The sequence below is a fragment of the Lactuca serriola genome, chromosome 2 (genome assembly GCF_051521515.1).
Source record: "Lactuca serriola cultivar US96UC23 chromosome 2, Lser_US96UC23_V15, whole genome shotgun sequence".
NCBI lineage: Eukaryota > Viridiplantae > Streptophyta > Magnoliopsida > Asterales > Asteraceae > Lactuca > Lactuca serriola.
The window spans coordinates 204,621,925-204,637,634 of NC_136409.1; positions in this window are offsets into that span (position 1 = coordinate 204,621,925).

The window sequence follows — 15,710 nt, forward strand, 5'->3', positions numbered from 1 at the left end:
TGCCGGAAGATTTGACAGATATTCATGATGTGTTTCATGTGAGTTATCTGCATAAATGTTTGAGCATATATGATGAAACAATCCATTATCCGAGGTGAAACTGGATAATAAATTAAGATATGTAGAAGAGCCCGAAGAGATTATAAACGAGAGAACGGTTGATCTACGTAATAAAGAAGTAGAGTCAGTGCTTATTAAGTGGAAACACCATCGAGACCCAAATTATACTTGGGAAAGTAAGAATGAGATAAGAACGAAATATCCCCATTTGTTTAAATCGTTGTGATTTCGGGGACGAAATCCTCAAAAGGAGTAGGTATTTATAATATACACGTTCAGTTATCGTGTTTTGTTAGTTTAAAAATGAATATTATTAAATAATATATGGTTTTGAGCATTAAGTTCAAACAAGATAGTTTTATGATATTTGAAGTAAAACTATGTTTAGACTTATTCGAGAAGTATTGAAAATCTTATGAGATTCCAATCAACAGTCAACTATTGAAATTAACGAAAATATAAAGTTGGAAATAATTAAAAATGATGCTATTGAAAGTTGTAGATTATCTCGTTAGAAACATTTAGGTGAAAAACTCATCGAAATCTGAGTTATAACGAAGAAGTTATGACTCGTTAAAGTTTCGCGACAGAACCGACACGACGCTATACGACGTAAAAAGTGAGTTTACGATAAACTACTTTTTAGCCTTAGTGATCTAAATGAAAGTTGTAGTATTCGTTAAACCGAGAATTTTCATAAAAAGAACGTCAAAATCTGACTTCGTATGCGGAAGTTATGATTTTTCTAAGATTTGGCATAGCAGTACACAACCCGAAACTCGAAATAAAGATCAGGTGATTTTTAGCCGACACAACCTAAACGAGAATCGAATATCTCGTCAATAGTTGTACAACACTAAAAATACAGACGAAAACAGACGTCAGATGAAGAAGTTATAAAATTTTAACAATTTTTTCCTGTCCCGACCTGTTAAAAATATAACTTTAAAAATGAAGTCAAAATTAGCCGATGGAGTTTAAACAAAAGTTATAGAGCATAATTTCACCTACGCGTGCATATAAAGAACGTCAAAAATGGAGTTCGTATGTGAAAGAGACAATTTTTTGAAGTTTTGGACACAAACTTCGAGGCTGGTCCGAAGGAGTACATCCAACGTACTTGTGTAAGTACTCCGGAGTCTATCATCCTCCCTACTCCTTCGCATGAGTACCACGTATCGTAGCCTTGATGCGTCCGCCCTGATCCACTTCGTACGCTCAGCAAAGAAGTCTGTGAGGCAATACGCCCCGCGTGCCGGAGAATTACGCCCAGCGTAATGCGAGCCCTCAGGTACTATAAATAGAAAGCGAGGTTCTTTGAATTTTGGTTACAAATTTTACTTTCTTTTACCTTCTACTTCCTTTCAAGTTACCCTAACACCCCCCGAAGCCTAGGAAACATCCCTAACACCCGAAGCAAGTCCCGACGCACCGAAGACCCGAGAAAATAATATTTTCAAGTTGAAACTTTGCCCGCGCAAGACCCGGTTTTCAACAAAAATCGTTGGTTTCGTCAAAGAAAGTCATTTTTAGAGACGAAGTGCTGCCCAAATCAGCATTTTATCATTCGGTTATTTCACGATGAGTTTAATATAGGGACAATTGTATGTTATGTGTTATATGTGCAATGTGCTTTCCTGTGTTATTATGATAATGAGCTATACCTTTGACCATGAAGTGAATGACTAAGCATCACTTGGGTATTGTTATGTAGCCTTTGACCATAAAGTGAATGATTAAGTATCACTTTGGCATTGGTAGAAAGCTAGGTAGGGCTGAAAGCCTGTAAATTACTAGCAAAATGTTAATTCAGAAATCGTTTATTTTCTATGCCACATGGGCTAAATTCTTATTGATGTATATCATGTTGAAATTGTTGTATTTCATTGATTGTAAATCTTTGAATCAGATTATTCGTTGATATGGAAAGTTGTCATATGATACTCATCTGCCTTTGTTGTTCTTTGTCCCCCTTTGCTTTTGTCATATATATATGTATATATATATATATATATATATATATATATATATATATAGAGAGAGAGAGAGAGAGAGAGAGAGTTAGGTTCAAATGTTTTCACTATCTATTGTGTGCATGTATGATTGATTCTAGACCAATCATTTTAGTTATTTTAAGAAAGTAATTAATGCATATTAAATGCTGAAGATGTAATTAATACCCATTATATCTTCAACATGTAATATGCATTAATTACTTTCTTAAAATAACTAAAATGATTGGTCCAGAATCAATCATACATGCACACAATAGATAGTGAAAACAAAATAACCTAACCCTATATATATATATATATATATATATATATATATATATATATATGACATAACGTTATATTGTAACTGTTATTGAATTCACTAAGCGTCACCCACTTATCCCTCTTAGTGTTTAATTATTGCAGGTGATAAGCATCTAGTATAGTTATGTACTGTTAGAAGATGTATAATAGATAGTATTATAGCTTTTGTATTTAGTGTATAAATTCCTGGGAAGTTATGTAATATATAAAACTTTGTAAAAACCTTGTTAGTCGGTTTGTATCCAGTCTTTTGTAAAAATACCATATCTGTAAATTATGTTTATGAATATGCATGTCGCATGTTTGGAGTATTAATGTTAAGTAGGAAAGGGGTCTTTCATTCATGAAGTGTTAATAGAATTGCTATTATGCTCATGAGCGCTTGAAGGGATTTTAAGTATTGGATAAACCCACGCTTAGAGATTACTTCATGGAGTCCATCATAAGTAATTCTCAGACGATAACATCTATTATTCTTTAAACTGAGATGCATAATCTATAGTTTATGAATCTGTTATGCATTGGTATTACATAAACGCATCCGTAAATGGATGTTATAAAATGTAGTTCCATGTATGACATGATGAGTAAATGTTATAATTATGTAGTCATAGTTTATTCTTTCCTTGTGTCTGAATAAGGAAAATCGATATCGTTGGGCCCCTCGGCGATTAGATTTGATCTATAAGAACCATACCTGGTCTGGACTAAATTGATGTGTTCTATTTTGTAGTATAAATTTGTTCATAAATCGGAGATTGAGAAACAAACAAATGAACATGAGGTTGATCTTTTAATCGACGACTCCATTAATATGATATCTTGTAGAACGAAGGAATGGTTGATCAGTTATCTTAGGACCAACATTTGATTTTAATCAAAGTTCGACAGTGGCTTTGGAAAACACCTTTGCTATTTATTCGAAGTTTATACTTGCAATTGTAGTTGACGACTTATCCAAGTGGAGACTATTGGATTAAATGTATAAGGTCTCAACTAAATTGGTGCAATCTTATGAATAAAAGCAAAGTCCTTTTTGGGTTGCTCTCATAACCAGAAATAGCTAGAATTGGTATGAGGAGAGAGATAAAATGATTTGTTAATATATTATATGATTAATATATTAAATGGAAATAGAAACTAATTAATTTTGAATTCATTGGAAATTGTCGGAATTAATTAATTATTAATCAGAATTAATCTATAATTAATCCAGGTTCAATTGGAATTAATTAAAGATCCAATGGTTAAATTGTAATTGTGTAACATCCCAATTTCTAGATATAAGATCTATGGCTTGAAAAACAAAAAATGACCTTAGAACTCGTTGAGTTGATGACCTCAAACTCGACGAGTAGGAAGTTCTCTACTCGACGAGCTTTAGAGAATAACTCGATGAGTTGAGGCTGGATGAGAAAACCCTAATTTTTAGGGTTTGCACCCTATTTAAAGGACCTTAAGTCCTTCCCTCTAGCCTCCCTTACCACCTCCTGTCCAGAGAGAAACCCTAATCGAGGCTAACCCTATTTTGAGTGTGTTAAGGCTAAAGTGTGTGTTTTTGGTGCATTCTTTGAAGAGGCTTGAAGATTTAGAAGCTTATAATGAGAAGGAGCTTGTAGATCCAACATCTACTTCGTATTGGCTTTCATTTGAAGGTAAAAAGTCATTACCTTGATCTCTCATTGCTTAGATCTCCCCTTGTAAAGAAAATGGTTATTTCTAGAGTAAAATGGAGTCACTTTCGGATTTGAATTTGTCATAAGGGCATGGTTTTAGATCTAGACTCCTCTAGGCCCTTATGGACATAAAGCCTCAGGCTTTATGAAGCTTTGGCCCTCCTCCATGCCCAAAACCTCTTCCTAAGGCTAGTTTTGAGTGTTTTAGCATCTTAAGGCCTTGCATGCACATAAAGTTAGCAACTTTACGTGGTAACTACACTCTAGGAAGCTGGATCTAGTGTTTGGAGCCTTGGACTCGACTGGAATAAGCTTAATGCAAAATGGATGTGTAACATCCCAAAAATACAGGCCGAAAATTTCATTTTTAAATATGTCATTATAAAACCAACAGTGTAATAAAACATTTGTAATATCATGTCATGTCAAAACCAAACTAGAAATAATCAAACATGTTATCATGAAACAATATCAGAGTGTGATCCCAAAGATCTCATGTGAAAACTGTACCTGAAACACGAAGTACCTGAAACCAAAACTGAAAACTGTAAGCACGAAGCTCAGTGAGTTCCCCCACTGTACCACATACCATATAATCACATAACATACATGTATTGCCAGGCATATCTGGGTGCCCGGCCTACCCCTTCGGTCCTCTCGACCGGATACTGCCTAGCATATCTGGGTGCTGGCCTCCCCTTCGGTCCTCACGACCGGATATTGACTAGCATATCTGGGTGATGGTCTCCCCTTCGGTCCTTATGACCGGATACTGCCTAGCATATCTGGGTGCTGGCCTCCCCTTCGGTCCTCACGACCGAATACTGCCTAACATATCTGGGTGCTGGCCTCCCCTTCGGTCCTCACAACCAGATACTGGGGACTATTTCACCCCTACTGCTACCACATAACACATATCACATAGCATCATATCATACTAGCACATAAACATAACACAGGTAGTAGCAACCCTAGATGAATATCACAGAGACAATCATCTATCATACAACTCCTACTGGTGGGCCGGCATTATGGCCGTAGACCCACCGCTACTGGAAGGTAACTCACCTCGCACTGCTGAAGTCCCGTAGACACAATCCCACACCGCTGAAGTCCCGCAGAGTCAACCCCAGCTGCTGGATGACAGATTCCCGATCTGTCAATATCAAAACATAACCCAATTAATAATTGGGTCCCACTACATAACCGTAAGCACTTACTTTGGATAATTACTACATTACCCCAAGCTTGGCTTATTCAAGCCCAAGGCCCAATCCGTAGGCCCAGAGTCGATCAGGAATCAAAGCCCAACACATGGCCCAATTTTCCAAATTGGGCCTAGGCCTATACATGGTCTCATTTTAAGGCCCAACATCACATAATCATTAAGGCCCAACTATGGCCCATCTATGGCCCAATTTTCTAAATTGGGCCCAAGCCCCTTACATGGGCCTTACCCTAGGCCCATTAAATTACTTTAGTCCATATAATTATCCTTGGATGGCCCATTAATAATCCAATCATCAAGGCCCAATAAAGAGGCCCAATAATAAACCTAGGTGAAATTAGGGTTTCCCATAAAATGATGATTAGGGTTAAGTTTCCTACTTAACCCATTAATGACTTACTCCTCTAAGGACTTAATCCATTAAGTCTAATAATGCTTAGATTAATCCTTGCCAATGATTATTATTTAATTTCTCAAGTTAAGGTTTTACTAGCATTAGGGTTTTCCAATCCAAATATTAGCCCATTAATCAATCTGTTGGGCTTTTGGGTTAATTAGGGATTTATTGGGCCTATTAGGTCCACAAGAATATCATTAATCCCATTAGGGTTTTATTGGGTCAATTAGGGTCCATTAGACCCATTAGAGTTCCCTTAAGCCCATTGATCACAAGTTCGGGCTTTTATGTCCATTAAGCCTCATTGGGCCCATTAGGGTTTCAAGGTCCATTATGGTTTTTGTCTCTTGTCCAAACATCCCCAAAACTAGCAATCCCAACACAATTAAGCACACCGCCACCCGACACAGCGGCCGGTGGCGGCAGCCACCACCTCATGGTGGTGGTTAGAGTTTCATTTCATTATTCCATTTTTTTTTACAATTTACATTGCTAGACCCAAAAATCACACACACACACACACACACACACTAATACAAAGCATCTATACACAGCAACTTGGTGGCCAGCGGCGGCATGTGGTGACAGCCACCACCTCGCGGTGGTGGTGACTCCTTTTCCGACTAATAAACACTCACACACATACTTTAGATCTGTGAGATGCACTTCAGCCTCCCTCCCGGTGGCTCACAGCGATGACAACAATAATATTGGGGATGTCAGCCGCCACCGCAAGGCTGGTAGCGGTGGTCTCTTTTGGTCCTCGGCCAAGCAACAGCGGTTCAAGCAGCCACGAGAGTGGCTATCGGTGGTAGAACGGAAAGGAAGAAGGAAGAGAGTGGTGGCAGGACACAAGGAGGTAGCAGGAACGACGACAGCAGCCGCAACAGGAGAAGGAGGCGCCTTCTTGCGTCCTCGCCGACGATTGAAGTAGCAATGACGTTTCCCGGTGTCTTCGGCTTCAACAACAACTGCGCAAGGCACCAGCAACCTCGGTGGCTCGACTGGTCTCGGTGGTTCTTTATTCGTGCAAGGCGGTGAGGGTTCGAAAGTACCCTCCATGATCTCGGTGGTCCCTCCCGACAACCGCTACATCGTTCACGTCTTCGTCGGCGACGGAGACACCGGTGGGTCAAGCATCAGCAAGTAGATGGCGGCGGGGGTTGAAGATGCATAGAGAGAGAGAGAGAGAGAGAGCGACGGCTGATGGAAGGCTTCTAGGGTTAGGGTTACACACCCTTTAAATACCTGCCTCCATTTACAAGTTTCCCATAACGACAATAATAGTCCCTACCCTTCAATTCTCTTTCAAATGAAACCCAAAACTTGCATTTTAGCCCTCCCTTCCATAATTCCTTACAAAATAAAGCCCCTAATTTACAATACAACCCCTAAGTCTCTAAAATCCCTTCAAATGAAGTCCAAAAGTTACGATTTAGTCCCTGACTTCATTAATACTTACAAATTAAATCCATATTTTACACTTTTAACCTCCATCTTCTAAACTTGTGACAATTAGCTCCTCGAGACCATCCTTTGATATGTAATTATTTATTTTAGGGCTACCATTTATTCATTAATTTATTTATTTATCTAATAAATAAACAGGGTATTACAGGATGAAGGAACTCGACGAGTTGAGACAGGTTTTCCCACTTTCTGGATTCTACAAGAACTTGGCGAGTTAGTGAGATAACTAGACGAGTTGGTTAGGGTTTTCTTGACATTTTGGACGCTGCATGGTGTAACGCCCCATTTCTGGTATGTTGCTTCCGTGGCATTTATTTAGAAGTTTTCGAGAGGGACTCGGCGAGTCTATGGCCCGACTCGCCGAGTAGGGACGAGATTTCGAGCACGTGTTAGTCGGTGACTCGGCGAGTCCATATTCGGGACTCGGCGAGTCTGCCTGCCAGGTAGAAACCCTAAATCCCCGGGTTTGCACCCTATTTAAACCACCTTATGAGCCCCAAACTCGTCCCCTTCACCCTCAGAGCATCATTTAGCAAACCCTAATCATTTCCTTGAGTAATTGAGCATTTCTTGTGTGAATCTTGAAGTTTTGAAGAGAAGAAGGAGGCTAGATCCAAAGGAGAAGAAGAAGATCCAAGGTCTTGCACCCATTTCAGATTTTATTGAGGTATTAACCGAATTCCTTCTGTTTCTATGATTGATTTCTCTTTAACAAGCATATTTAGCCTCTTTTAGCCATTTCTTAGCTTGTTCTTAGTAGAGACATCACATTAGATTGATTAGCCTTCGGATCTAGCCATGTTTCAGTTCCAAAATCGTAGATCTATCACCTTTATAGAGCCATTTTGCATGATAGCCCTAGATCTACTCTTCTAAGTGCCTTTTTAGCCTTTATATCCCTTTTCATGCGTATGTACACGTAAAGTTGGAAACTTTACGTGGTAAATCAGCCTTAGAAACTCAGATCTATAAATTGTATGCGGTGGTTTTGAGCAGAATCGAGTTTTTAGAATCTGCATGCATGTGACTCGGCGAGTCGTTCTTCGAACTCGGCGAGTTAGGTCGCGGGTCCCCGATCTTTACCCTTTGAGTGATTCTGAGTGGAGGCCAGTGAGCAGTAGGACGGACTCAGTGAGTCGGAGGTTAGACTCAGTAATGGAGGGACTCGACGAGTTGTTCATACAACTCGGCAAGTCCAAGACAATCTTCTTAGCTCAAGAGCAACTCGTCGAGTTGTTCATACGACTCGGCGAGTCGGATGCAGTTTGCCTGAGTTTTTGAATCGAAGAGGGGACTCGTCGAGTCGATGCCATACTCGACGAGTAGCCACGAGTAGGGTTGAGAAGTGAGACTAGAGACTCGGCGAGTTGGCGGCCCAACTCGGCGAGTCAGGTCAACTGTAGGTTGACTTTGACCGGGAGAGTTGACTTTGACCAGGGCTAAAAGAGTCATTTTACCCAATGCAGTGATTAGCATATGATTGAGTGTGTTTATGGATTTGTAGCCGGGGAGATACCGGAGCAGCAACAGTTAGCTTCCAGAGCCAAACACACAGCAGCCAGTTCACGAGGTGAGTTTCCTTCCAGTAGGAACGGGTCTACGACCATAATGCCGGCCCGTTTAGTTAGCAGTAGTTCCGGACTTCAGTCCGAAGCAGTAGTTCAGTATGCTTGATGTCTATGTGATTCAAGCATGTTTATGTGTTATATGTTCCGGACTTCAGTCCGATGCAGTATGCAGTATATGTGTCTATATTAGTTGATATGTGTTATGCTATGCTATGATCAGTCAGTTCCGGACTTCGGTCCGATGCAGGGGACAAGGTCCCAGTCAGTTCCGAACTTCGGTCCGATGCAGTTAGTTCCGGACTTCGGTCCGATGCAGTCAGTTCCGGACTTCGGTCCGATGCAGCTAGTTCCGGACTTCGGTCCGATGCAGTGGGCAAGGCCCAGTATGTGCTTTATTTATTATTGTGTGGTATGTGGTAGTTCGGGGGAGCTCACTAAGCTTCGTGCTTACAGTTTCAGTTTTGGTTTCAGGTACTTCCGTAAGCAAAGGGAAGAGCTCGGGATGATGGCATCGCACACACCACAGCTTCAGTTTTTGTCCTGGGAGTTGATTCAGTTTCTTGATATGTTTGGATACAGTTGTGATACAGTTTTTCTCATAGTATTTTATCATGGTTTTTGAAACACGCAACGTATGGTTTTATTATGTGATACTTAGTTTCATGGTTTTGTTATAATAAAAATTGAAATTTTTGGGTCGTTTCACATGGACTCGCCGAGTTGTCTGGAAACTCGGTGAGTCAACTATTTTGAAAAAAATTTGTAATAATTATTGGTTTTTGAATGTTCTAAAAGGTTTCAAATTGGCATGTTTTATGGATTTTACAAATTGTTCATAATTGAGTAAGGAAACAATTATAGAACTCTTTTAGGATGGTGGACGATTTTGTCATTGATCATGGAGGATTCTGGAAGGGTTGAAAAGCTGATAAAGATTATCATATTTGAATAGATAAAATAATATTATTTTATTATTCATATCTATAGTTATCCTTGTACCATCTACACTATAAGTAGGACCACAAGAAAACCAAATTTCGTTCATACCCTTCCACGAGGCATAAAGCCGAAATTTCTTCATCCCTGATCCCTCTCCTCTTCATTCAAGGGTTTTGGACGTGAGCCATTAGAGGTAGCCATGTTTTTGGTGTTACATTTCTAAAGATCAAGAAGGCATTCAAGGATATTGTTTACAATAACAATATCAAATGTATGTAATCAAAACTTGTAGATCTCGATTATAGGGTTTCTTGTTTTCAAGTTTCATAAATATCTTGTTATTAATGTCTAAAGACACATATCATTTAGGTACATATACTTTTAAGTGTTTAAGTGATTTTTTCTCATATACATTGAATTTGTAGCCTATAAATCTATGGTACATTTATGGATTAAATATAGGGGTAAAGACAAAATATGTAATTGGGTGAAAGAATATCTTCTTCTTTTTCTCATATGTAATCATCTGGACTACTCTTGTAACTTTTTTCGTTTATTTTTTGGCCCTTTGTCTAGTTACTTGCGAGTCATGGGACCGTTATAATATATTTTCCGTTTAAAAAAATACATTGTAGATGTTAGAGGTTATAACAACGAAAGAGGGATGCCTATGGGCTATGACTACTTCAATAGATTATAGACCTCAGATTTTCTGAATTATGCATGGCTCAGTTCCACGGTCAGTTTTATTTGGCCCAGCTACTTAAAAGAAAGACCCAAATTTCTAGGCTTTTTGGGCCTAATCCGGTCTTAGGTATTTTTCAGGGTATTAATCTTTTAAATTATATCCATTTACCATCGTAACACTATTTAAATAAAATGCAAACCATTCTAATATGAACTCTAATATAATATATTTTAATTCGATCAATACTGTAAACAAATGACGATAACGTTAATATTCCATGAAGAAATACCTCAAATAAGTTCTATAAATAATACATTAAAAAATATAGATAAACATTGCATCACATAAAAAGATATAATATAAAAGAAATTATTAAATATGTTAAAAAAATATATCTCAAATAACTATTATAAATGTTTCACATATGTATTCTTTGGGACTTAGGAACGATTTAAGACTTATTTGAGTATCTCTAGGGTAGAAATAGAATATAGAAAATGTGATCAACTGATTGAGCAATTACATAAGTTAAACTGCAAAGTATTTATTATATAAGTATTGTTGGACTAGTTTTAATTTTTAAAAGACTAAAAGGACACGAGTCTACATAGTCCCTTGGATCCAAATCTTGAAAAGGTGAACCTTTTAGAAAGGGTAAAAAGGTAAAAAAAAAAATGGGAGAGAATTCCTTGAAAGATGGGTACTAAACAAGTACCCAAGCAAACTGATTTATCTCTCTTCATCTAATCTCAATAAAGTTAATTGAACTAAATTGAATTTAACAAAAACATAAAAATATAATTTACCATTTTATAATTGTTAGATATTGACCTAAACTTCTAGGGCAGGCATCTTTAAAAGTACTAGTAGTAACTAGTAAACAATGCCTTGGAAAGTCAACCAAGGAGACCACAAATAGTACCCTAAACATGTAGGGTAATTTCCACTTCTCATTCTTTCTGAAAAAAAGAAACACCATAGTTTTCATTATCTCCTTGTTGAATCAAAATTAAAATTTTTTCTTTTATTATAAAAGTTGATATATTTAGAAAAATAAATTACCCACGACTTATATGTCTTTAAGTACGTATATTTTCATAAGTATGTATATGTTCATATACATATAGTATTGTAATAAGATTGTAAAATGAAAAGATTAAATAAATATTTTACCGAGAATATTTCTTTTTCGAAAGCAAAATAGTATGATTTTGAACACGCTTCCAAACGGTTTATGGAGATTAAGGGGTGTTTGAGATTGATTCTTTAACCCAATAAACATTTTTTTTATTAAAGTGTTTATTAGTTTATATAATTATAAAAAAAATTCAAAAAAATGTTTGGAATATTTTGGAGAGATAGAGAAAATGAAAATAGAAGAAATACAATTGTTAAACTCATCATTTTTAAAAAATTGGACAAAAGTCACAACAAATTAAACCTTTTACACCAATACTGCAACATCAAAATATTTTAGACCAAAGTCTCAGTTTTTGACAAACCATTGACACCAAATTTGTAATTTTGTCTTTTTAAATTATAAAAGTATTAAAATGCAAAAAAAAAAAAAAAAAAACCCAAACCAGTCATTTCAGTTTTCTCAAAGACCAAAACCATGAATTTTTTCGGTTCTTGGGTCACTGCTACAAATTAAAATGATTTTAGACTTCATCGAACTATTTTTTACAAACTATATGGACCAATTTTGCAGTTTATTATTATAAATTTTTTGACAAAATATTGTTCATAATTAGATCTATGAGAATATTGTTAAGATTTTAAAACTCTTATATAATTTGTTATATTCTATAAAAATATTATTTAAGATTTTAAAATTTTACATATTATTATTTGTATAGAATGACACATATATATTATATCTTTATGTATAATACTATGTTAGAATGATATAATTGAACAATGTTTTTTATTATTATTCTTTTAATTTTTAATGTTTTAGATATTTAAAATGAAGAAAGTTAATGTTATATAACTTTTTTGAAAGAAAAAAAATCCTAAATTTTATGACCCTAAAATTTGTGACCCAAAACACCTTTTCATCTCTTCTTGAATTGCTATTCCTACAGGAGGTTCGATTAAATGATGACTTACTTAGCCCACGATGAGTGGATTTTGTTTGTCATCGATTAATATAATAACTTACTTAGGCCAGGCAGGGTGACTTCTGTTTGTCCCTCGATAACGCCTTGTAATATTCTAAAAATCATGAAAAAAAATTCGTTTTTAAAAGATAATTTCATAAAGCCATCAGATAACCAAATATTGTTTTCAAATCAAATTCATAAAAACCAGAGTATCAAGATAATCTCTCAAACATAAAACAACAGGAGGATGTGTACGTTCACACATTCACCTTGTTAAAATAATCTGAAGTACCTAAAAACATTGAAATCAACAATTGTAAGCCAAAGCTTAGTGAGTTCCCCCAAAATACCCCACACAACAATACATATACAATGCATGCACCGGGTCCACAATATAAACTAGATTTCCTCCGGTCCCACAGTCATACAACTAGATTGCCCTTGGGCCCACCGTCACAAGACTGGATTGTACTCCCTCCCCCGGGTTTATTGGCCTACAACACAAAGCAATATTGCCTCAACCCAACCATATTATGTTGATATATGCACCAAAAACAATCACAAGCAAATACATGCAATCATAGCAGATCTACTAGTCTAACATATCACTACAACATAACAATATCCTACACACAAGACACATACTACAATACAAAATATAGTGAGAAAAACTCACCTCACAACCTAAAAGATAACAACACTGATCACAGATCCAATAACCGGCACTAGAGGTACCTATACAACAAACAGAGACCAAATCTTAAACTACAGTCCAAAACCCTCAAATTGGCCTAAAGTTAAACTTGGTAAAAAATTCAACACTCAAAGTTCGCTTCATCCGCTCGCTATGTCGTGACCACCCTTTGGCCACATATGTTGGGTTAGTTGTCTAAGCCAATAACTAAATTAGTATAATCTTGAATTATAAGCAAAATCCATTTGGGTTGCCCTTAAACCTAGTAATTGACTGGAATGTTTTTTGGAGAGAGAGAGAGAGAGAGAGAGAGAGAGACGGATTTATTAATTAAATGATTAATAAGTTAATTAGAAAATCAAAATAAATAATTTATTAATGTATTATGAGAATAACATATTAATTATAAATAGTAATATTTAATTAAAATTTAAAAAGAACTTGATTGAAATTAATTTTGAGATTAATTGGATTAATTAAAGGTGGAAGGACTAAAGGTGAAAATGTTTAAAAGTTGAACATTGGCCAATTCTAGAACCTCCCATAAAGGGGATGATTCTAGAGGAGTTATAGAGGGTTTCTAGAGCTTTTCTTGGTCTCTAAGGAAACTTGGATGCCTTAGGGGGAAAGCAAAAGGATTAAGGTTATCTAAAAGGAACCTGCCTTATTGTTAGCCTCCTTATTACCTATATAAACCCCATTTGGTTATGATTTTCGAAGTTCACCTCATTCCAAATAGAATTTCGAAAATTACCTTCCTCCTCATCTCTCCTCTTTAGCCTTCAATTTGCTAGGTTTTGGGTGTGAGCCATTAGAGGCATGAGATTTATGGTGCTTGCTTTCTGAATAGCAAAAAGGAATGGTTACTAGTTTATTTTCTATAATAAACTAATGTATGTATTTTCTAATAACCCTTTAGTAATTTCGAAAATAACAATGTACTTTTAGGGTTCTTGATATTCAATAGTTGTTTGCAAATCATAGTGAGAACATAGATCCTTTAGGGTGCATGTGAACGTAGGATTTATGTTTTTCTGCCAAAATAAGATTTTTGTAACATATAAAACCCATCAACATCGTGGTAGAGTGAGCACACAATAATCGCAAAGCTGACTATCTTCACGTTGTGACAACCAAACCGTCATGTTGTGACAACCAAACCGTCACGTTATGAGGTTCGCTCTGGAGAACTTAATGCTTTAAGCTCTTAATCCTTCAAGCCAAGCAACCAAAATTTCGAGAAGGATTTTTCCATCTCAAAATACCATAAAATTATTGCTTTTTAGACATGCATGTCTTAAACACAAGCTAGTTCAAAGTGAAAGGAAAATGAGATCAAATCTCATGCATGGAACTCGAAACTCATTAATTTTATAGATCTGGGACAAGGAGCTACAAAAGAGTCTCAAGAACTCATAAGGTTTCCAACTTTATGAGATTCCTGATGGATTTGAGCCATAAGAACTTTCCTATGTGCACATACAAACCCTAAAGCTTGGATCTAGGTTTCTCTAATTGAATATGCAATATATCCAAGACTTTCATGGCTAGATCTAATGTAAACTAACAATCAAAAACATATGAAAATAGATCTAGAATAATACCTTGAGTTACTTGCTTGAAAACTTTCTTCTTCTTGGAGCTTAGAGTCACAAATGTCACTCCTCTAATGGCTTACAAACACCAACTAGCAAGAAGATGATTTGAGAGAGGGAGAGAGGTGAGAAATCAGCTCTGGGGTTTCCTCAAACATAGAGTGGCTGATTTCTCCAACCCTAAGGGTCTATTTATACTGTGAGCTCATAGGGTTTCACCTTAAACCCTAATCGGATAACTTAACCTCAAAGCAATCCAAAGATCATACTAGATAAGCCTTTAGACGATTTCTAGGAGATCCATATCCCTAAAATCATCCACCCCCATATCCATGAAGATCCTTAGCTCAAAACACAACTATCACACATTTGACAGTTTATGCCCCTTTATTCAATTAACCTCTTCAAGTCACCAAATTAATTCCTAATTAATTTATGACTTATATTAATTAAATAATATTATTATTCCTTTAACATATTATTCTTATAATACATTAATAATAATATCTCTTCTCTCTATAAAAATCACCCTGTCAAGTTGCTATGGTAAAGGCAACCCAAAATGACCATGCACAATCGGGTCAAGTGCTTACCAAATATAGTTACAGCCTTAGACACTAATCCAAAAATTCCAACACTCAAACTTCCTCAAATGTTGATAAAAGTGAACCAAACTCTAGATCTAACATGCTTGAGCTAAAAAGGTAGGAACTTGAGGACTTACAATAGTCCTAATGTAGCTCAAGATGATGAGGGAGTGGCTTGCTAGTTAAGACGATGCACCGAAATGAATTCTCTTCTTCTTCAAGGCATAAAATCACCAAAAAGGAGCTCAAAATAAACAATGGTGAATTAGGGTTTTCCTGCAGGTGAAGGGAGGCGATGGAGGATGAGGCTATGCAAACCCTAGCCATCACTTCCCTTAAATAAGGAGACAACCCCTGAAATTAGGGTTTTGCTCAAAAGGGTTGT